The 21,425-nt window shown below is 46.9% G+C and overlaps 2 protein-coding genes and 1 non-coding gene across 22 annotated transcripts in view; 2 read left to right on the top strand and 1 right to left on the bottom strand.

Annotated features, from left to right (window-relative positions):
- Positions 1-21,425, bottom strand: part of LOC146405800 (uncharacterized) — a 474,542-nt gene that overhangs the window by 184,714 nt on the left and 268,403 nt on the right. Inside the window, exon 7 of one of the 16 annotated variants that reach the window (XR_014838950.1) lies at positions 11,854-12,224. The exons of 14 other annotated variants lie outside the window; for them this stretch is intronic. The gene's annotated coding sequence lies outside the window, so the exon portion shown is untranslated. Of the gene's footprint in view, positions 1-11,853; positions 12,225-21,425 lie in introns of those variants that run through there. One more of the 16 variants, XR_014838945.1, reaches the window with a different exon arrangement.
- Positions 1-21,425, top strand: part of FGF1 (fibroblast growth factor 1) — a 107,456-nt gene that overhangs the window by 57,892 nt on the left and 28,139 nt on the right.
- Positions 16,591-16,718, top strand: LOC146405802 (small nucleolar RNA SNORA36 family). Its single transcript, XR_014839242.1, has one exon. It is a non-coding gene; the product is annotated as a small nucleolar RNA SNORA36 family (small nucleolar RNA).

Raw genomic sequence — 21,425 nt, 5'->3', positions numbered from 1 at the left:
GCCTACTATGTGCCAGGCCCTCTGCCCCATGACAGAGCTACTGCCATTATCTAGAGGGCTCTAGTCCTTGTCTTCAGGGAGCTAAGAGTCTAGAGGGGAATAAGCAGCCAACTCCAGTGAAGTATAATAAATAATGGGAAGCCTAGAGAGTTTGGGGAATGAATAGCTGAAGGACTTATGCCAAAGCAGGACAAGCAGGAGCTGGCAAGATTCCTTAACAGTCGGCAACCCAAAATGACTTTGATAATAAACAGAAAGAGAAGCTGGAGAACCCAGGTTTGCCCATGGAACCACTGGGAAGCTGTGGGAAGCCTGAATCACACTGCAGGAACGGTCCGGCCAGACTAAGACCTGTGTGTGTATTGGGGGGGTGGGGGGGTGGATAGTCTTCAAATATAGGATGGGGCTTGAGATGGACAGTCAAAGAGGATGACAAATGTCCAGGACAACAGGTAGAAGAAGGTGGGGAGAAGGCTGTCTCAGAATGACCTAAGATACTGACTCAGAAAAGCCGAGAGGAACAGCTTTAAAGAGAGAGCTGACTTAGTGAGGTGGGCAGGCACTGGGGCCGCAGCCAGTCTCTCAGGCGTTTCCTTAGTGAGTTTGCTGCTTCACCCAAAGACTTCGAGGCTCTGTGTGGAGACAAGCCCATTGCCAGTAGGTAAGTAGAAACTATCTTTTGAGCTTTTCTTTTCTTTTTTTGGTGTTTCCGGGGCCATTCTGGAAGGCCACAGTCCTGAGTACAGGCTTTGAGGTTACAGAGCCCAGCTAAATCAGAAAAAAAATGTTCTCTGCAAAACAGTTCGCAAAGATGATTGGACAAGGCAACGGGATAGTGATAATAGCCAACCTTTATGGCTTGTGCTATGATGCGCTAACATGCATTATTTCATCTAATCCTCATAATAAACCTATTAGTTTTACAGACGAACAGATGGAGGCACAAAGATTGTAAATGGCTTGGCCGAGATCCCATGGTTAGCAAATTGTGGAGCCGTGATGCAAATGTCCATTTACTGGACTCAAACTAAGAGTCCATTGACAGAGGATTCAAAGAAGTGAGGGTCAGATGGGGACAAACAGTCCCCACACAAGGAGAAAACTTTTTTTCCCCTATGCTAAGAAACCGAAAGCCTAATCTCTTAGCTATGACCTCTCTCATGGGTACCATTTTGAATCTTAAGGTCAATTATTGCTCCCTACTGAGAACTTTTCAAATTTTATCCAAGGGAGAAAAAGCCGTATTTTCTAGAGGGAGACTTTCGGAAGGGAACTTTAAGCAGTAACTCAGGGTATTCACCTTTAGGTTGCAGCAAGAGGTATATATGGTGTTTTTAATGGATTTTTAAAATAAAAATGGCTCTATACAAATACTATATGCTACTTGTAAAAAATTAGGGAAATACGGAAAAATATAAAGAAGAAAACAATCATCTGTAATCTTCCTGACTAATAATGGTGATGGCCCCACCTTCGGGTGTGTGTGTAACTCTGCCGTCTCTGCAATGCATATCTATAGGTATTGCATCGTAAAATCATAGTTATTAATATATTCAATGATTCTTATTACCGCGATGTCATCCTTTTCCTCAAGGGGCAATTGTATCAGTGTTCAATTTGGCAAAACTCCTACAGGAATATCAGTAAACAGAGGAGAGCATGATATGGAATGCAAGCGTCTTTGTTCAAATGCAGGGGGAAGAGGGTAGGCAGAAGACACAAGGACCTGCTGGTTACACTGGGTCTAGTGTATGTGCTTGGTTCTTTTACGGATTTGTTCTTTCATTATTTATTAGTATTTCTAGTTGGTAAGCCAGTCTGGAAAAATGTTGAACAGAATGAGTAACCTGATCGGGTAACCACTTATTTATTGGGAGAGATTTATTCCACAGTTGACCATACAGATGCCACCAACCACTACTATGGAGATAAAAAGTACAAGAGTCATGTTTAGGACTGAGTGCCAAGTGTCGTCTGGGTTCTGATCCCGCTTCCCCTCCTCTGGCTTAGAGGGACACCCATCCCTTTCCATGTCCCGGTCTCAGGCAGGTCGAAGCCCAACACACACAGCAGTTTGGCTTTCTCAGGCAGGAATGCAGTTTGGCCTTTACAGCCCCCTGTATCTGTCCTCGGAGCCCATGAGGTTCGAGCCAGCACAAGGCCAGATCTATTCAGTCACTGCTGCCGTCAGCTCTTGGCATGCCCAGTGCCACCCACCTCCTGTCCTTTTCCTAACTCATCAAGACAGAGTCCTACCAGCTGAGGAGTCCCACATGCTTCCTTTGTGCCGCCCAGACATCTGTTTTGTGTTGGGAGTCCGTGGCCGGTCAAGTGCTTGCACCGTGCAGCTGGATTTGCTGATGTAAACAAAGCTGCCTGCACGTGGGTTTTCTGAACCTGAAAAGGCCCCACAGAACTATCCCCTTGGGGGATAGGGCATTGTGCCCCCTGGCCAAGGGGACAAGGAAAATGGACTTGGGTTTATTTAATAAGTGACAGCCGAGAGGGACCTAGCTCCTCTCCCCTTTCCCTGTTGGCAGGTAATCCCTTTCTTCCTGGACCACCATTGTCCTGAACTGAGGCAATGTCACTGCCAAGTGCATCCATGTGGTGGCCCAGCAAGCCAAGGGTCAGCTGGCTCCCCTGACAACAGTGGACACTACCTCACTATTCCTAGTACAGAGCCCTTTTCTACTCTGGCCTCTTTGTTTTGTTTCCTCTTGCTTCAGTAGATTGGATTCTTAGTTACAAAAGTAAACACTCAAACAATACTTAAGTATCCATTTTTTAAGTTAATCATGTCCAGGCCCATCTTCTAGTCTTTTTAGCTCCACTATTCCATTTGCAAACACAATAAAAAAAACTAAAGGGTAATTCAGATGAAAACACCTTCTTACTCTGGGAAACTACTTAATTTCTCAAAATTTCAGACTTCTTAATCTGTGAAAACAAGGATAACAAAATTTATGCTACTTCAGCTGCTATATGAAATCCTAAGATGACATTTATGAAGTACTTAATAAGACAGTACAAATAAATTAGATTTAATTAGTTACATACTTTCCATTTTTAAATTTTGTAACATTGTATTTTTTCATAATTACTCTTGCCATTACCTTCATGGCAAGTGATACTGGTTTTATATTTCCAGCAGTGATACAAAGTTTCCATGTGTATGAATTCCAGATTCAACATTGGTTAGACCTTAAAACTACTAATTATAACAAAAATACATTGTAGCTCCATAGGTATAGATTATTCAGGACAATACATTCTGTATAAAAAGAAAATAAGCTCCCTCAAAGAAACGATGACAAAACATAAGACATGAAACCCCAACCAAACCCCAAATCAACCACTAGCCAATCAGACCACAGAATCTCCCGGCAAACATGGACGAGTGTGGCATAGGGTTGGGAGAAGTAGGCAAGATGCTTTCCAATGGCTTTTTCTTACCATTAAGACCAAAACAGCAAAATAACCAACTAGTCCCCATTGCCAAGCCCCCTTCTGTACTACCCCCCTCCCGCCCCCGCAAGCTTTCTTTTCTTATCCTGCCTCCCCCACTGCAAAGCCTTGAGGCATTCAATGGTCTCCACCAGAACCATCTGGGTCTCTCAAGATTTCCATGCTCCAAAATTATCATTCCCATCCCCCAAGTCAAACTCTTTTTAAAATAGGTATGTTTCAGGGTTCCTTAGCAGCTCCGTGGGGTTAAGGATCTGGCATTGGCACCACTGTGCTGCTAAGGCACATGTTCAATCCCTGGCCTGGGAACTTCCACATGCTGCAGTCATGGCCATAAATAAGGAAATAAGAAAGATAGGGATGTTTCCAAAGCAATAGCCAGACATTTTGTTATTCTATTTAAGAAATGTCAACAACGACTCACTGAGCATCTGTTAGGTGTGAGCTAAGAGCGTGTCTCTATGCAGGAAGGGAGAGCGTGAGACCCAATCCCTGCCCTCGAGGAGGCGAACACTCACTAGAGAGGCCCAAGGGAGGATGCAAATAACTCTAATTGCAGGGTGGAAGGGAGTAACTGCCACAAAGAGCTCCAGCCAACAAGCTGCAGGAGGAAACAATGAATTTTGGCTTGGTGAGGGTCCGGCGGGTGAGAGGAAGGAGGCAGCACTGGCCCTCTGAGAAGCTCCATCCTTTAATAGATTATGTTGGAGTTCCCGCTGTGGCTTTATGGGTTAAGAACCTGACTAGTATCCACGAGGATGCGGGTTGGATCCCTGGATCTGCTCAGTGGGTTAAGGATCTGGTGTTGCCGTGAGCTGTGGTGTATGTAGGTTGCAGACACAGCTCGGATCTGGCATGGTTGTGGCTGTGGTACAGGCAGCAGCTATAGCTCCAATTCAACCCCTAGCCTGGGAACCTCCATATGCCACAGGTGTGGCCCTCAAAAGAAAAAAAAAAAAAAGATTATATTAAGGCCTATGACCTCCCCAGCTGGTGGATTATTTCAAGGCCCTGCCTGTCCTGGGCTCACTACTGGAAGAAGGTTTAGCCTCTGATGAGTCTTCCCTGAAACGTGCCGGTCCCTCACTCACGAGTGTTGCTAGGTCTCCTCTAGCTGGTGAAATAGAGTAGGATGCGGGTATCCTGCGCACATCCCTAGGCCCCACCCACCGGGCTCCTGCCCATCCTCCAAGGTCCCAGCTCGCTGTCATTCCTCAGAAACACCCCACAACAAACCACTCCCTCACTGCCTCCCGCCACCTGACTTCAATGGGGAGGTAAAGGCATGGGCCCTGTAGGATGTTCTTACTCAGCTGCTCACTTTTTAAAAACTTATGATCTCCCTCAACAGGAATAAAAACAGATGATGAAAGCAGGTACTGTGATTATTTTATTTGCCTATGAGTCCCCAGGGCCTGAGAAACCATAGTTGTCACAGATATTTGTTGAATGAATTAATGAATAAGAATAGACAGCTTCAACCTCCTCTCTGCCCCCAGTCTCTTCTTCCTCGTTTGGTTTGTTAGTTTTTATGGGGAGGGATGAATGGTTTTAGAAGAGACATAGGATTAAATTCAGATGGAGTTAAACTATTAAAAATATTCACGTGTGGGCTCAGGATGGCAACTGGACAATTAGGAGCTTCTCAGGGGCTTCTAGGTGTAGCATGTGACTTTTCAGGAAAACTGACAGAAGGCACAGCACACCTGGACCATCACTCCCCCCACCCACCTTTCTTTCAACAAACACTATTTTGTGCACCTTACATGCCAGGGTTGTGCAAGATGCTCGAGATCGAAAGCTGAGCAGCAAAGGCCAGGGCTCTGCCCTGATGGAGCCAAGTCAAGGGGGAGGGAGTTCCTGTCGTGGCTTAGTGGGTTTAGGATTCAATGTTGTCTTTATGGGAATGAGGGTGCAACACCTGGCCTTGCTCAGTGGGTTAAGGATCTGGCATTGCCACAAGCTGTGGCCTAGGTGGCAGCTGTGGCTCAGCTCCAGTGTTGCCACGGCCATGGTATAAGCCGGGAACTTCCATTAGCTGCAGGTGCAGCCATAAAAAGAAAAAAAAAAGTAGAGGAGGAGGAAGAGATCAGTGAGCAGTTGCAGCGACACCCAGGGGGCCAAGGGCACCTGCTGGGCTGGGCCATGACCTGGGGTGGGGGTCAGGGAAGAACATCCGGGGAACAGCCGAGGGGAAATCTGAGGGAGACGCGGGAACATCCCGGATGTCAGGGGCTGAGGGTGGCAAAGCTGGCAGAGAGGTAAGGACGAGGGGCAGCAAGTTCAAAAGTCCAGAAGTGAGAGCCAGCTCAGAATCGGGAGGTGTTCGCCCTGGTGGGAGGCCACTGACGGATTCAAGGCCAGGGAGCCTTTGGGTCCTCTTACTCACAGCTAAGCCCAGGAGAGCTTGGAGGCGGTGTGGGTCCAAGCTGGTTGCACCTCAGGAAATGGCCGCAGGGTAAGGTCCACAGGGCCAGGACCCCGCAGCTTGCTTCTGAGGGCAGTGGCCAGCAACAGAGAAGCTATGAACCAGCCATTCCCTGAGGGAACAAATGCAGCACCCCCAAGATGACCTCAGGTTCCCAAGGCTGAGCATCTCAAGGGCTGGCTGGTCCAGTCTGTCTGACCTGCCCTCCAGCCTCTCAGAGAGGACACTGATTTGCAGCTTTTCGCAAGTACAGAAGCATGACTCGCAAATCCAGTTCTTGAGGCTGTCCACGTACAGCCGAGGGACAGACAATGAGTCCAGTCAGCTGCTGAGTCGGGGCAGGATGGAGAAGAGCGAGAACAGGGTCCTTCATGCCCAGGCTGCAGGTCAGGCAGCAGGACTCGCCCACATTCTCTGTCATCCGATGAGATGCCCATGGTGCCTCAATTCCCAACCTGTCACTGAATATCGATGAACCCACATTCCCACAGCAGCTCCCTCTCCTGCAGAAATTATATTTTCTGGTAGACATGGTGGTGAGAATTTCAAGTCTGACATCAGCTGATGTCTGGGTACCGTGAGCTGGTTGCACGCTGTGGTCTCTCTCAGAGAAGGTTCCCATGTAACTAAGATATGCCAGCCAGAGAGCTATGAAGAGTGGGCACCACATCTGGCCTGTGCCCACATCTACATGCTGTCTGAGGTCCCACCACCTCTTACTTGGGCAGGTGCATCTAGTTTCCCTGAACTCTTTTCCAATACTGCTTCGCTCAACAGTCAAACGGACATTTTAAAAACGTGAATCTGACCATGTCACACAGCAAGACTCATTGTTTTGTGGTTTTGAGATAATGGCTCTATCCGCTTCCCCAGCCACAGCCCTCTTGCCTCAGCTGGACTGGACTATTTTCAGTTCCCTAAGTACAACGTGCTCTTGTTGGACTCAGGACCTTTGCACAGGCTCTTCCTGCTACCTTCTCCTCCCTGTGCACTAGGAATAAAAATGCCCCTTCCTCCAGGAAGTCTTCCCATCTGCCAGGCTCTCAGTAGGGCCCCCATTATCTGGCTCACAAGGTGCCCTGGACTTTGCTGCTGTAACATTCATTCATTCATTCGCTTTTTCGGCGGGTCTCCCCCATTTGCATGCAGACGTTAAGAGGTGCATCTGCCTTGTTCTCCATTATACTCCTCCTGTCTGGCACCTAGTAGGTGTTCATGAAGCATGTGTCAAGGGAATGAGTGGGTGCTCAGATCTTTGAACAGTTGGGAACAATGTTATCGCATGAATTACGAGGCAGAGAGAAACGAGAACATAATAGAACCGCATTGCAATCCTAAACCACGTGACCTTCCTCGTGCTGGAGGCCAGATTTCATCGCACTCTGGGCTTGTGCATTGTGACTAGGCCCCATTTACATCCCCAGAACTGGTGTTTGGCTCAGTTCACTGTCATCTGGGCCTTTCCATCAGCCACGACCACGATCAGGAAACCAGAGCCTCGGAGCAAACCCAGTCGGGGTGGGATGTGTCAGTGAGCCTGCTGGTGGCCTGTGCCTCTCTCTCACAGAGACAGGAAGCCCTTCCTCCTGCCCCAGCCTCGCACAGCACCCTGGAATGAGAAGGATCTGGAACCTATACTCGATGCACCTTACCCTCTGTTTTATTTTCAACCCCACCCCCACCCCCACCCCCAGCAGGGACAAACAATAATTCAGCAAGGGAAATATGAGTAATGGAAAGAAAGAGGAAAATAAACATATCAAAATGGGCAGTGTCCCCTGGGCCACCACTTTTAAAGAAAACAAGGAGAGTAGATTTGGAGGTATTTCGGGGACCTTGCTAAAATGAGAAAAATAATTGAGCTGGCGCCTTCCTTCGAGGCTGAATTCCTTTCCTTTCTCTTGATGTAGGGAAAAAAAAAAAGGATCTCCCAGACCAGCAGTTCTTACGCCCCCATGTGCATCAGAATCCTTAGGGGAGGAGTTCCCGTTGTGGCTCAGCTAGTATCCATGAGGATGCAGGTTTGATCCCTGGCCTCGCTCAGTGGGTTAAGGATCTGGCATTGCCGTGAGCTGTGGTGTAGGTCAAAGACATAGGTCAGATGTGGCATGGCTGTGGCTGTGGTGTAGGTCGGTGGCTACAGCTCCAATTGGACCCCTAGCCTGGGAACCTCCATATGCCGCAGGTGCAATCCTGGAAAAAATAAATAAATAAGTAAAAATTTTTAAAAAGCAAAACACCACAAACTATAGTTAGGATGTGTAGAGTGATGCAGATTATTAATTTCACCTTCTGGGCAGAAAGGGGGATGGGACAGGTATTCTATGCATTTCAGTCACTTCAGTTGACACTGACCGAGGGGAGCCCACAGGTAAGGAGCTACGCTAGGTGCAAGGGCAAAGTGATGACAGGGATGGAATCAAGCATGGTGATGACGGCAACTCACGTGGATGACACCTTGGAACGTGCTTTGTGTTTTCCACTCATGGTCTCATTTAATCCTCAACCACCTTACGAGGTATTAATATCTGTGTGTGAGAGATGAGAAAACTGTGGCACAGAGAAGTGCAGTGACCTGCCCAAAGTCACCCAGCAACTAAGTGCCCACTCAGATTGGAACTAAGGTCTCCTTGTCTGTGCAGCCTCCAGGCTTACCTGTTACCTTGCAAATGCCCTTAAGAGGCCCAGCCCTTGCTTTTCTAATTACAATTAATGAGAAAGGCACAAGACAATCAAAATAATAGGTGCAAATTATATAGTTCTGGGAAGCAACGAGTTATCACCCTGGGGATGTCTGATGTGTCTCAGCCTGTTGTCATTACTCACTTGGCTGAGGCTTTGTTACCTGGATCTCGGGAGTCGTGAAAAGACAGGACAGTCCTCAAACCAAAGTAGCCATTTGCCCTTCTCTGTGGAAGGACGGAGTTGGGGCATTTTCAAAAAAATCAAGCAGCCTCCACAGCCTGTTTCTGCTGCATGCAGAGGCGTCTGGGAGCACGAGGCCACAGCCCAAACCTGGAGGGATGCTGTTTCATTCTGTGAATCCCTCAAATATGAAAGCTAGGATAGTGCCAGGAGTGACGCGCTGCCCAAGTGCTGTGGAGAGCACTATGCGCAATATGGGTCCTTCTCAAGTTAGGTCTTTGCAGCGACCCCACGAGCAGGGACCATTCAGGCGAGGAAATAGACTCGGAGAGGACCAGCCACTAGCCCGCAGTCACACATCGACTATGGGGTGACACCTGCTGGTCTGAATCGCAATGAGTTCCCAGCACCTTGGCTGCCTATTTAAAGACCAGGACAGACACCACTGGGAATGCTGGGGAAGCAAGAACTCCCAGCGGTCAGGCATTTTTCATTTGGCTGTGCCAAGCCCAGCCTCAAGCCTGGGAGGTGCTGGGTTCTTATTTCAGCAAATATTTACCAACAGTGTGCCACACAAGGGCCCCGCATTTAATAAGCAGAAGGTCTGGTGCCCCTTCACAATAATTCACTGTACATTTACAAATGAACAGCGGATAACATCACTTCGAGGTGCTATTGCCAGAGGTCTGGGAACTGCTGGATTAAGCAGTCACTGATGCCTGTGATTTGGAGAGGAGGGGAGGTTTGAGCAGAGCTCAGGCAGGGGTTGTCGGCACTGACAGATGATGGCAGGGTGGCAAAGGAATGAAGTGGCCGAAACGTCAGAGACAGGAGCCACCTCTGAGCCCCGCCGCCAGCCCACACTGCCACAGGGCATCTGCTGCCCACAAGCCTGGAGCTCGCTGAAGCCCGGCGAGGGTGGCGGGTGCACGCTGTGGGGACAGCGTCCCTCAGGTTGGGTCACGTGCTCGGGAACATGTGCAGCAAAAGCCCAGGAATGGTGCTGAGTCTCCTCAGAGCAGGGTCAGGCAAAGGGCAGGGGTCCCATTTTACGAGGGCCTTTTGAAACCAAAGTCGGCAGGTCAGAAAGTTTCAAGTTAATTTCTCCTCTCCCTCCAGGAGCAGACACAGAAATCAGAAAGGAAGTAGAGTGAAGTCCAGGAGCAAAAACAGAACTTAAGCCCATAACAGGCACAAACTTTCTGAAATTTTTTGAGTAATAACCTAAACAAAACACATTATGCTTGCCCCCGGCAATTCCATTTCCATAAATCCCTCCTAAGCGTGGAATGGGCTTCTATGCAAGAATGACCACAGCAATTCTGCTCATAACAGTGACAAACAGTATACAACCTAAATGTCTAATGATAGGGGACTGTTGCCCCGGTTTTGCACGTCCTTATAATGAAATCTTAGAGTCCTATGCAGCCATTGCAAATGCAGATGCATATAAATTTATGTTTATTAATGAGAAAAAAATCATACATATGAGTTCACTTTCTTCAGATCAAATCTGAATCAAGTTAACAGCGTTGAAATCATACAAAATAAACTCTCTGATCACATGCAATTAAATTAGATCTCAACAACCATAACTATCCAGAAAACCTCAAATACTTTCAGCTAAACAACCTTCATTGAAATAACCCTTCGACCAAAAAAAAAAAAAAAAAAAAAAAAAAAACCCAAAAAAACAAAGGAGAAATTATAAAATAATTTAAAGTGAACAATATAAAAAGTACGGCATACAAAAATTGGGGAGGCAACTCAAATAATCGTTAGAGGGGAATTTTACCATCAAGTGCTCATATTAAAACATTTTTAAGGGAGGGTCTAAAAATGAATGACCCAGGGTTCTGCATTAAAAGAATTTTAAAAATAAAAGTATAAAGGAATCTAAAAGTTAGTAGAAATAAGAAAGATTAAAGAAAAAAGTAGATGGCAACACAATAGAAATCAGGCAAACAACGCAGAAAATCAACAAAGCATAAAGCTGTCTTTTTGCCTCTGGAAATCTGAGATGTTCGTATGTGTGAATCATGTCTAATTTCACTTTGCAACATCCTTTCGTCTCCATGAATCGATATGTTAACAGAAGTTATCTGTGGCCAAGAGGAACCTGGACAGTCTTTTAAGGCTTTTTATTGTTGTTCTTCTGTATTGTCTAATTTTTCTAGCACTCTCAAACGTAAGGATTTCTAAGAAGACTGACTGGCATCCTTTGCTTATTTGTTGAAAGGATCTAACAGCCAAGCACCCAAGTATTAGCCCTTTGCTTTTCAAAGAATGGGGCCCTTGCCCCTGGCGACGCCAAAGTTCTGAGTGGTTCTAAGACATCTTTTAGGAACAATGCCGAGAGAAAGGGTGCCCCCTTTGAAGACTCCTTCAATCACTTTCATTATTCAAGGAGAAAGCTTTGGTTTGGTACAACTTTGTTTTCAGCTCACCTAGAACTGCTGTTCTCTCTTTGTGACTACAAGAGTTGAGCAGGCAGGAAACAGCATCCAAGCAAAAGCCAGTGACTGCTGTCCTTTCACTGTATTTGCCTTTACAATTGCCTTCCCTTTACGGGACATTTTTGCAATTATAATAGAGAGATAAAGCTATCTTTAAATAAGGAAATGAAATTTAGGTAAAACTGTACTTCGGTAAAACAATTTTAAAGTAAGGGATTTGGCAAGGGGATAAGGATCTGAGTAATAAAGGTGCACACCTGTGTTGAGGCCCAAGGAAAGGGATGCTAACCTCCGGTGATGGGAAACCCACCCTACTGGAATATCATGCACACTAGTTTATCCCAATAGCTCAAACCAACCCAGGCCTTGATTTCTGTCTATCTTATCATTTCAATATAAAAACAAAAGCACAGAGATGATAAACGAGGAATTTGCTCAGGTGGTGACCCAGGTGGAGGGGGGACGGCTGCAGAATAGGACTTATGTCCAGATGAGTCCTGCTGGAAGGATGATGGAGAGGGAGGCTCCCAAGAGCAGATACAATTTCTTTGCCCTGAGAAAAGAGGCCCTTCCACAGGAAGAAGGTCAAGTCCGGTCTATTTTTACAAGAGCATTTCAAGTGGTTAGTGGACTTACTTCCTGTGGTTCCCAGGAGGATGTTGGTGGCGGGGAACAGGGACTTGATGAGTGAGAATCAATAATTATCTCTATATTTGCTTCACGTTTTTCCATAAAAATAATCCGGGGGAAAAACACTTGCTTTAGAAGAGCAAAGTTCATGACGCCAGAGAACAGAACAGGACCTAAAAGTTCCTGAGTGTGTGGCAGAGTCCTTAGGTCAAGATTTTGCAAGCGGAAGACTGATGGATTCACTTATTCCCTGCCCTCCTTCATTCACTCGAGAAAGAGTTGAGCAGGTTCTCTGTGCCAGGCGTGCTTGAGGGGCTGTGAAGAAGCTGGCTCTGTCCTCCAGGGGCTTATGGTCAAGTCGGGGAGAATGTCATCAACTGAGGAAACACATGGGGGGGGCACACAATTAAATTACAAATGATGAGAAGTGGTGAAAAGAACAAGAGCCAACAGGGGAGAACCACAGAGGTAGAGGGGACAGAACTCAGAGCAGGAGGTCAAGGAAGACCTCGGGGAGGTGGCACTTCAGCTGCCACCTGCGAGGTGGAAAGGGTTGGGGAAGAAAGAGCATTGCTGGTGAGGGAAGCATTTGTATGAAGGCAGCCGGAGGGAGGAAACCACCATGGACTCAAGGATCCAAGAGAAGCCAGGAGTGGACAGAACTCAATGTGGAGAGGGAGGGAGGAGGAGGTCAGGCTGGGTCACAGGGTCTGGGTTTTACTTCACGGAAATGGAAAGCTATGAAGGTTTTAGGCCAGGGAGGGATCATCTGATAGATTTATAAGATCTTCTGACACTGTGTATAGAAATGACTGGAGGGGGCCAAGAACCAAGGAGGGGCTACTTTAGAAGTTAAGATAGGAATGGCAGCCGGACGCGACTAGGCATTGACAGTGGGTGGTAAGTACTAGAGTCACGGGGCTTGATTGTGAATGCTTAAAGATGTTGATGCACTAGCAGGGCTGGGACCAGGATGGGGCCAGGGAGGCCCCTGCTTTGGGTGTCCAATTTACTCAGAAATCAAGAGAACTAATATTTTAACACAAGGTTTTCTAAAAATCAAATTTAATGGATGAACAAAATATCAAGTTTCTTTTTAAAAAAAGAACCAGTAACCATGCTGTGCCAAGCCACATGAGAAAGCTGAGGCCAAGGGGGAAAATGAGTAACTGATCCAGCCCTTATTTAAATTTTTGATAGTTTGTTCATTTCTTCACTCTTGTCCTGGTGGCTGAACTTGCCCACCTGTAAGGCAAGAGACCACCAGGTGACCCTCTACTCTAAACAGATATCACGGAAGGAAAACTAATGACATGAATCATCAAAGCTGCCTGGTGGTGTAGACAGCATTGTTTCTCCTTATTCTGGAGACTCTGAGCCAGAAGGTGCATAATAGTTGCTTCATACATATTTCTGGGGGTAACATAACTGGCTGACATTTATGAGGCTCTTACTGCGTTAGGTCCTCTGCCCCAAACTGTTAAATACAATGATCTCCTTTAGTCCTCACAGTAATTCTCAGAAGGAGGTTCAGTGTTACCCCTTTGTCGCCATGCCTGGCATATGCTTGATGGGCATTTTAAAAATATAGGAAGAAAGAAAGAAAGGCTGGAGAGATAGAAGGGAGGAGAAGAAACAGAAAAAGAGTTTCACACTGTTTCTTCAGAGTCCTCTGTGGATAAGCAGTGATTCCAACACTGGAACACGCTGCTCTAACAAATGCTATTCACCACGCTTGAAAGGATCAGTGGAGAAAGGAAACTAACCCAAAATACCACCTTCTTCCACAGGGAATATTTTAGGTAAATTGGGTTGTTTTACACTTTTTCCCAACAGCTTTTCTGATAATTTATTTCTTGACTTCATTCATTCCCAAATATTTACTGAGCAATTACTACGCATCAGGCACAGATCTAGGTGATGACAATAGTGTGTGAGCCAAACAATCTGTGTGTGTGTGTGTGTGTGTGTGTGTGTGGTGCTGGAGGGAAACAGTACCAAGGAAGCAAACACATACAGAAAATCACCAAGTATCATAAATATTACATAAGAAACACTTCGGGGTCTGAGGCAGAAGATAGGGAAGCCATGGGGTCTCCCCTAGACAGCATGTGCCCAACACAGGGAATCTTGGGGGCTCCTGAGGGTCATGCTGCCCAAGATGCTGCCAAGAAGAATGTCTGCAAATCAAACCAGCCAAACCTGACAACCTAATGACTTGCTCCTGGGGAGGACAGTTTTGAAAAGCAACACCCATCTATTTATCTTCTGTATGAACTCATCCATAGAAAATCTATTCACGCCATCAAGGAGTCAGGAATACAGCATCGTGGAAACACTGGGAAATATTCTGCCTTCTGACTGCCCCACCCCACGGGCCCACCTACATGTCAAGATGTGTGAAATTCCAGCCCCTTGAATCTGATAATGCCAGGGAGCCAAGGAATGTGGTTTCCTTGAAAGTTCAAGAGGACCCATGTGCCAAAAGATGGCAGCCCAGAGAAGGAGGCCAGCCCCTGACATTTCTCCCTACTTCGTGTTGCCTCATCTGCTTTCAAAGGCCAATAACGCAGAAGCGTTCCATGTTTCAAACCACCCCACCCAAGGCAATGGCACTCTGATCTCTAAGACCTGAGAGAAGGGCACTGGGAGGTGGAGGATATTAATGGCTTTGAAAGGTCAGTTAGGAAAAAAAAAAAAAAAGGAATAAACAAGGAGCGAAGCCATGAGGCGTTGAAGGGATGAAAGCAAGCCATACGTTGAGTTCCCTGCCAAGTTCAAGACCGCCCCCGGGAGAGGCCATGTTGGACATATCAGCACTGAGCTATCACTGCAATGTTTCTGATAAATGGCATCTTGACTGCAATTTGCACCTTCATGGAGACGCTAGATACAAGGGCAGATTTATCTCTTAGTTTAGCCTCTTGGATACAAGACCACGACTTGCTTCCAAGCTCTTTCATCGCTTATCAAACACTGGTCGTACCCCAGGGCCTTCAGGAGTGATGTTCTCTGGCTCCATCTCCTTCCCATAAAACCCACCTGGCCCCTGCCAACCACAGCTGTGTGGGGACCTGTGTGCGGAGCACCAGGGACGCAGTCTCCGGACCCGAGAACCATCAGACAGGCGGAAACAGGGCAAAGAGTGCACACTGGTCCGGGTCCCTTCTGGACTTTTCCTGTGGGATCAGAGAGCTGGCACGTGGAAGAAATCTCTAAAGATAGCCAAAGTCCTTAACAAGAAATAACGCAAAAGGAAACAAGTTTTAGACCTTCCTGCGGCAAGCCTGGCAAAAACGAGGCCCCAGGAGACTGGTACTGGGGGATTCTTTTCTTCCTGCCCTTTGGCCATGACATCCACTGGGTACCTTTGTGAATCCCGGGCCCAGTTCCCCCCACCCACTCCCTGCATGGTGCTGGACGCCTCTGCAGGAATGTCACTCTTGGCACATAGTTGGGGCCTCCGTGGCCCGCTTTCAAGACCCAGAATAGACTCTGACATGTGAAACGAGTTCCACGGGGTTTACATTCCTCTTCTGTATCCAAGCACCTTAAAATACAAACCCGCATGCCAGGACTGCTAAGTCTTCTTCCAGAGACGCTTGGATATATCTGGCTGGCAGAAATGTGAGTTTTGTCCTTTTTCATTTTTGAATGTTTTGAGTGAGCCTGGGGCCTTTGGAAATGAAGCCGCCCCACAGAGGGGCAGCGAGATAAGCTGATGTCTCGGGACAAAGGGTTTTATTCTTGGCAGAGCCAGAGCTTTGTTTTGATAAGCTCGTCAGCATCTCTGCGTCTCAGATCGGCTGGTTAGAGAAACGGGAGAGGCGTTCATCTACTCAGTGACAGCAGGAAGAGCAGACACAACAGGATTACCCAGTCCCTGGCATGGTGTCTGTACCAGAGACACCCCAAGGTAAAATGCTTTGCAAAAGCCCAAGTGTTTTAAAAATGTAAATAACGGACACACTAAAACACAGGCTCTCATTAACCACAGTCATAGGGCCTCCTATTCCAAGGCACTCATGCTAAGCAAGGCCCTTCCCAAGTCTTAGCTCTCCTCCTTCCTCCCGGCACCACCACCACAGGATCGGGCGTCTCCACAGCATCCTTTGGCAGATGAGGGTCAGAAAGGTTAAGTGACTTGTCTGGTCCTACAGGGAGTGAATGACACAGGAGAGACCCACAGCCAGGTCTGTGGGAATATCCCTTCCCTGCGCCTTTCCAAGCTAGGCTGGAGGAAGATCTTTGACCCAGTCTGCCCGGTGGTATCTGGCCTCAGCCCAGCCCCTTCAGAGCAAAGGCAAATGACTCCACGGTGACAAAAGCCAAGAAGGGCTTGGCCAACGCTGGGTCAAGGGGGAGCAGTGTTACAGTGACAATCAGCAACGTGCTGGTGGGGGCACTGGACCGCGGTGGAAGATGGTCACGTGTCAAGGGAGAAACCTGCAAAGACCTCATTGAAGAAAAACAAGCGCTTCCTTCAGAACATGACAACGGCGCTCTGGGAGCTCTGGGGGCTGGTGGCGTAAAATGGGTAGAAAAGCCAAGGACCACTCAGTCAAAGAGGCATTTAATTCTCTTTCCCACGTTTCTTTGGCAATTTAAATTGTAGGCTTTGGAGTCCAAAAACCCTCCCTTCTGATCTCAACTTTCACATTTATGTAGCTGTGTGACCTTAGACAAATTGCTTAAGCTCTCTGAGCCCCAGTGTCCTCAGCTGCCAAATGGGAGATTAAAAAACAATGTCATGAGTTCAGTTCAGGGCAGTGTCCCTGGTCTGTTAATTAAACTCTGAGACATTGAACTGGCTGGGGGTAGATGACTGCATCAAAATATTCCTCAATTCATTTACCTCCCGGCTTACAAAAACAAAGAAAAAAAAAAAAAAAGCCATGCCTGCCTAATAGAATTTCTTTGAAATTAATTAAAATCATGTATGTCAAGCACTTAAGACAGTACCTGGTACATGGTAAATGTTCAAGAAAAGGTCACTCTTATTATTTATGGACATATTTTATGATTTATGGGTATGTCCGGAGCAGGCTATAAAGAAATATACGGCAGGGGCAAGCCCTCGGCATTTCCAGAGAGATAACATACGCCTACTTCAAAGGACTTGAGTTTGGAGAAGCTGAGTTTTCTAGGCCAGGAGAGAAGGAATACAAAAAAAAAAAAGACTCAACAAACAGCCTTTCTTTCTATGAGGTGTAAGGTCCACTGACTTCAAGAAAGGAATGTTCTTGCTGGGCTGGTTCTGGAGATTGTAACTCACACAACAGATTCAAAAGATTTTTGGAGACACATCAGTAAAAGAAGGCTAGAGGAAGGGGCGGGGGAGGGCAGCCAGAGTGCCTGCAGAATCGTTTTGCATTTGGCTCGAAGCCCTTTAAAGCATCAGTCTGCAGGAAGGATATTTCCACGGGAGATGTGTGCAGGTCTTCACTGAGCGCCCAAAGGATGCTCTGGCCCGGGATGTACCATTAAATTTCAGACAGCACTGGGGCCCGGCAGAGTACACCACTGCGCCAGGGAGTGGTCTGTTTTTCCTCTCGGAGGGGAGGCTGTTTTCTCTGAGCACTTAAAAGAATTCCTGACCTCAAATTGAATGATACTCTATGGGGGAGATTTATGGGGGGTGGAGAAGCCAGACTGCAGAGCATGAAAGATCCAGAACAAGGGAATGCAGGATACTGGAGGTGATGCTTGGGAATGGATGTGTCTGCCCCTGTGTTCTCCTCTTCACTGTGGAGTGTGAGAGCTAAGGCTGGGATTGAGCTATTGTGTGACACAGCCCCCACTTCCTGCTGGCTACTTAGTCTAAGCATTCACGTCCCTCTTATCTGAGGCACAGCTTGATGAATCTGGTACAGCCAGACTGTAAACTCCTTAAGGGCAGACACTGTTATTTCTGCTACAGGTCCAGAAACTCTTATTTGAAAAGCCTTGGGGCTAGACATGTTCCAGAATCCAGAATTTGGGGGATTTTAGAAAGGCAGTATGGTGCATATATCGTGTATTATGAAACAACTCCAGAGGCGTCTGGTACCGCATCCTATAACCAAACATGTTAGTAACTCCGCACCAGACGATGCAAATATTAACCCAGGAGTCCCCATTGTGGTGCAGCAGAAACAAATCTGACTAGGAACTATGAGGGTGCGGGTTCAATCCCTGGCCTCGCTCAATGGGTCAAGGATCCAGCGTTGCTGTGGCTGTGGTGTAGGTCACCAGCTGTAGCTCCGACTGGACCCCTAGCCTGGGAACCTCCACATGCTGCAGGTGAGGCCCTCAAAAGAAAAAAAAATAAATAAATAACCCAAAGTGGGATAAAGACTTTAAATAGTCTCAGGACGGTTTGGGTTGGGTTTTGCCACCTTTCAGTTGTGGAAGAGCTTCTGGTTTTCAGAGACTTTCAAATTTCAGAGTTAATGGATGCGTGATTTCAGGCCATTTTTTTTCTTTTCCTTTTATTTTTCCTCCTTTTCTGTTGTAAATTTCCAGGACATCTGCAGCCTTCTGCCCCTGCCCATCCAGAACATGACCCCTTGATCGCCTTCGTACAACGTTTGATTTTGGAAACTGGGGGATAGTTTATTTTCAGGGACTTGGAGACTCTCAAGGATTAGAAGGACCCTAAATCAAAGGACAGGAGACAAAGACAACTGAACTCAGTGATCCTCTGTCCTCCTGAGAGTCATACACATAAACCCATGACCCATACTGAGAGCTGGTACATCACAGTTGGCACGTAAGTAGATGAGACGAGAGCTTCGCTGCACATGAGTGATAAAGAAGAATTCTCCCCTAGCACTTAGAAAATGATGTTCTTCAAATATTGTGAAAATATCACTGAAATGTTAAAAATCAGGTTTGTTCAATCCTAAATCGATTGGAAAATAAAACAAGAAGCCACACGGAGGTGGATAATCAAGCTAATATCTACTGAGTGCTTATAAGCTTTCAAGTGCTGGGCTCAGCACTTTGTATGCATTATCACTTAATACTCAGAGAACCCTGGGCAGTAGCTATTGTTCTGGAGATGAGGAAACTGAGGGTGTGTGAGGGTCCAGTCAGGACTCCAACCTGAGATTGGCAGTCAGGAAAAAAAGAAGCAAGGAAAGGAGGGAGGGAAGGAAGAGCAGAAAGAGAAAAGCCTTGACTTACAGCGTGTGCCAGTTTCCTTGGTGTAAATACTCTTGCTGGGGCCAATTTCAAGCTACTAATGGTTCGATGACTGGCTCACAAAATTTGTGAATATTTAACCATTAGCTTTTCACAAACATGTAGGAGCCATGTTACACACCTCTGTCAAGCCCATCCCACAGCCACATCCAGAGTTTGCTGCCACCTTTGGGAAATGAGGTTTTAGCTCAGGGATTGAGAGCTCCCTGGCTTGGGAGCATCAGGAGGAGGTGCCTGCCCGGGCTCCATCCTTATCTCAGACCTGATGCAGATCTCCAAGGGTGGAGTAGAGAAAAAAGAGGAAAGAACACACGTCTCCCTTCCTTCAGGCAAACTTGCCTTCACCAGAGGATGGGAACCCAACGAGACACACCCTGCAGACATCATAACACCGGGAACTCTTTCCAAGACCCTCCCAACTTCCTCTTGGTCGGAGAAGAAGGTCAGACTTGAGACCACAGGGTTTGATACCTTCCTCTAAATCCTTAATTCCCTTAACATCTCCTTTGAGGAAGTAAGGAAGTATCTTCTACAAGATGCGACACAGGTTTGGGCCAGCTTTTTACCCCAGGTAGGACATCTCAACCCTAATTTGAATCCAATTAAAATACCTGTAGGCTCCTGGCATAGCTTCTCTGTTAATACCTGAAGGACCTCCCCTTCTGCTAGGTGTCCTGACGAGAAGGGACTGGCTTGGTATGCAACCAGCAAACATGCACAGGACAGATTATGTGCAGCCAAGACTAAGTGCTAGGTCTAGAAAGATAAGGCACAGTTTCTGTCTCAGGGCCTCAGAGACTAATGAAGGAAATGGTCAAGCAAACATAGTTAAATTACATTCATTCATTGATCCAAAAACTATTTATCAAATGCCCATTCGGTGTTAGGCATTTTGCCAGGTACTAGGATACACCGCAATGAGCAAGACAGATTGGTTTGTACTACCATGGAGAGAGACATTAATTAAATAATCAGAAGACTGAAAATGTTATTTAAAATGGACACAAGAGCTCTGAGCAAAAGGTTAAACAATCCTAGGGGGACGAGAGGAACCTGGCCCGGTTAAGGGAAGTCAGGCAAGTCTTCCTTGAGGAATCGACAACTGAACTAAGACTTAAAGAAAAAGTAGGAGTCCAAGTGAGTGGGGTAGCATGAAGGAGGAGAGGAACAGTATTTCAGAGAGAGGGAACAGCCTAAGCGATGTCCTGAGGGGGGCAGGAATGCATGTTTTCAAGCAGATGGAAGGCTAATTTGTAGCGAGAGAGGGACAGGGGACGAGGCAGGGGAAGAGGCAAGGGGTTGTCCTCACAAAGCCCCCCAGGCCCTGTTATGACCTTAGTCTTTGCTCCAGAGCAATGGGGAAACAATGAAGGGTTTAAACAGGGAACACACACAGGGCTGCGACAGAGAATTTGAAATGTTGCTCTGGAAGCATCGGGGAACCAACAAATCTGAACTGGTGTGTGTGGAATGGAGGAAGAGAAGGGAGGTTAAGGCTGGGAATCTGTCCAAATAGGCTTCTGGAGGAGGAAATATCTGAGATGAATTTTTGAAGGATGAGTGTGACTTAGCCAAGCCACGGTGGAAGGGTGGAGGAAGTGAGAGACAGAGAATGTGGCTGGATGAGTGTAAGGATGGGGGGTCGGGGTGGGGCTCCAAGAAGGGCAGGCCAATAAGAGAAAAGGCAACATGGTTAGTGGGCACCAGATGAGGAAAGCCTTATAAGTCATGGTGGGGTCTGGGTTTTATCCTGACAGCTTCTGGGAATGCACTGACACAGTCAAAGATCATCAGTAGGAGAGGGATGCTTATTTTTGCATGTTAGAAAGGTCACTGGCAGCAGAGCGGAAAGTGGACTGGAAGGAGCAGTGCTGGAGAAGAGAGATCACTGTTGCCTGCCTCAGCAGCCTGGGTGAGAGAAGGTGCTGCACCTGAACTAGGGCAGCACAATGAGGATGGAGAAGAGAGGGTAACGCTAGATGTCAAGGAGGGATGGATGAACGGGCTCTGTCACCAGTGGGAGTGATTTCTATTCCACCCAAAGAACAGTCTCAACAAAATGAATTCTATTTGTGTTGACTCTTTCCTTATAAGCCAGTACACGGTCAATTTTCATAAGCAGTCCATGTGTCCTGGAGAAGAATGGTGTTCACTAACTGTTGGGTGCAGGGTTCTCTCGTTTTCTTTTTTTTTTTCTTTCTTTTCGTTTTTTTTTTTTTTTTTTTTTTTTTTTTGTCTTTTTGCCTTTTCTAGGGCTGCTCCCACAGCATGTGGAGGTTCCCAGGCTAGGGGTCTAATCGGAGCTGTAGCCACCAGCCTATGCCAGAGCTACAGCAACGCGGGATCCAAGCCACATCTGCGACCTACACGACAGCTCACAGCAACATCGGATC

This window comes from Sus scrofa, chromosome 2 (genome assembly GCF_054392235.1).
Source record: "Sus scrofa isolate SSC_HxYL_T2T_F1_AM1 chromosome 2, Sscrofa_HxYL_maternal_Yorkshire_Landrace_v2.0, whole genome shotgun sequence".
NCBI lineage: Eukaryota > Metazoa > Chordata > Mammalia > Artiodactyla > Suidae > Sus > Sus scrofa.
Note: the sequence above shows the minus strand (reverse complement) of the source record. Positions and strands in the feature narration are given on the sequence as shown.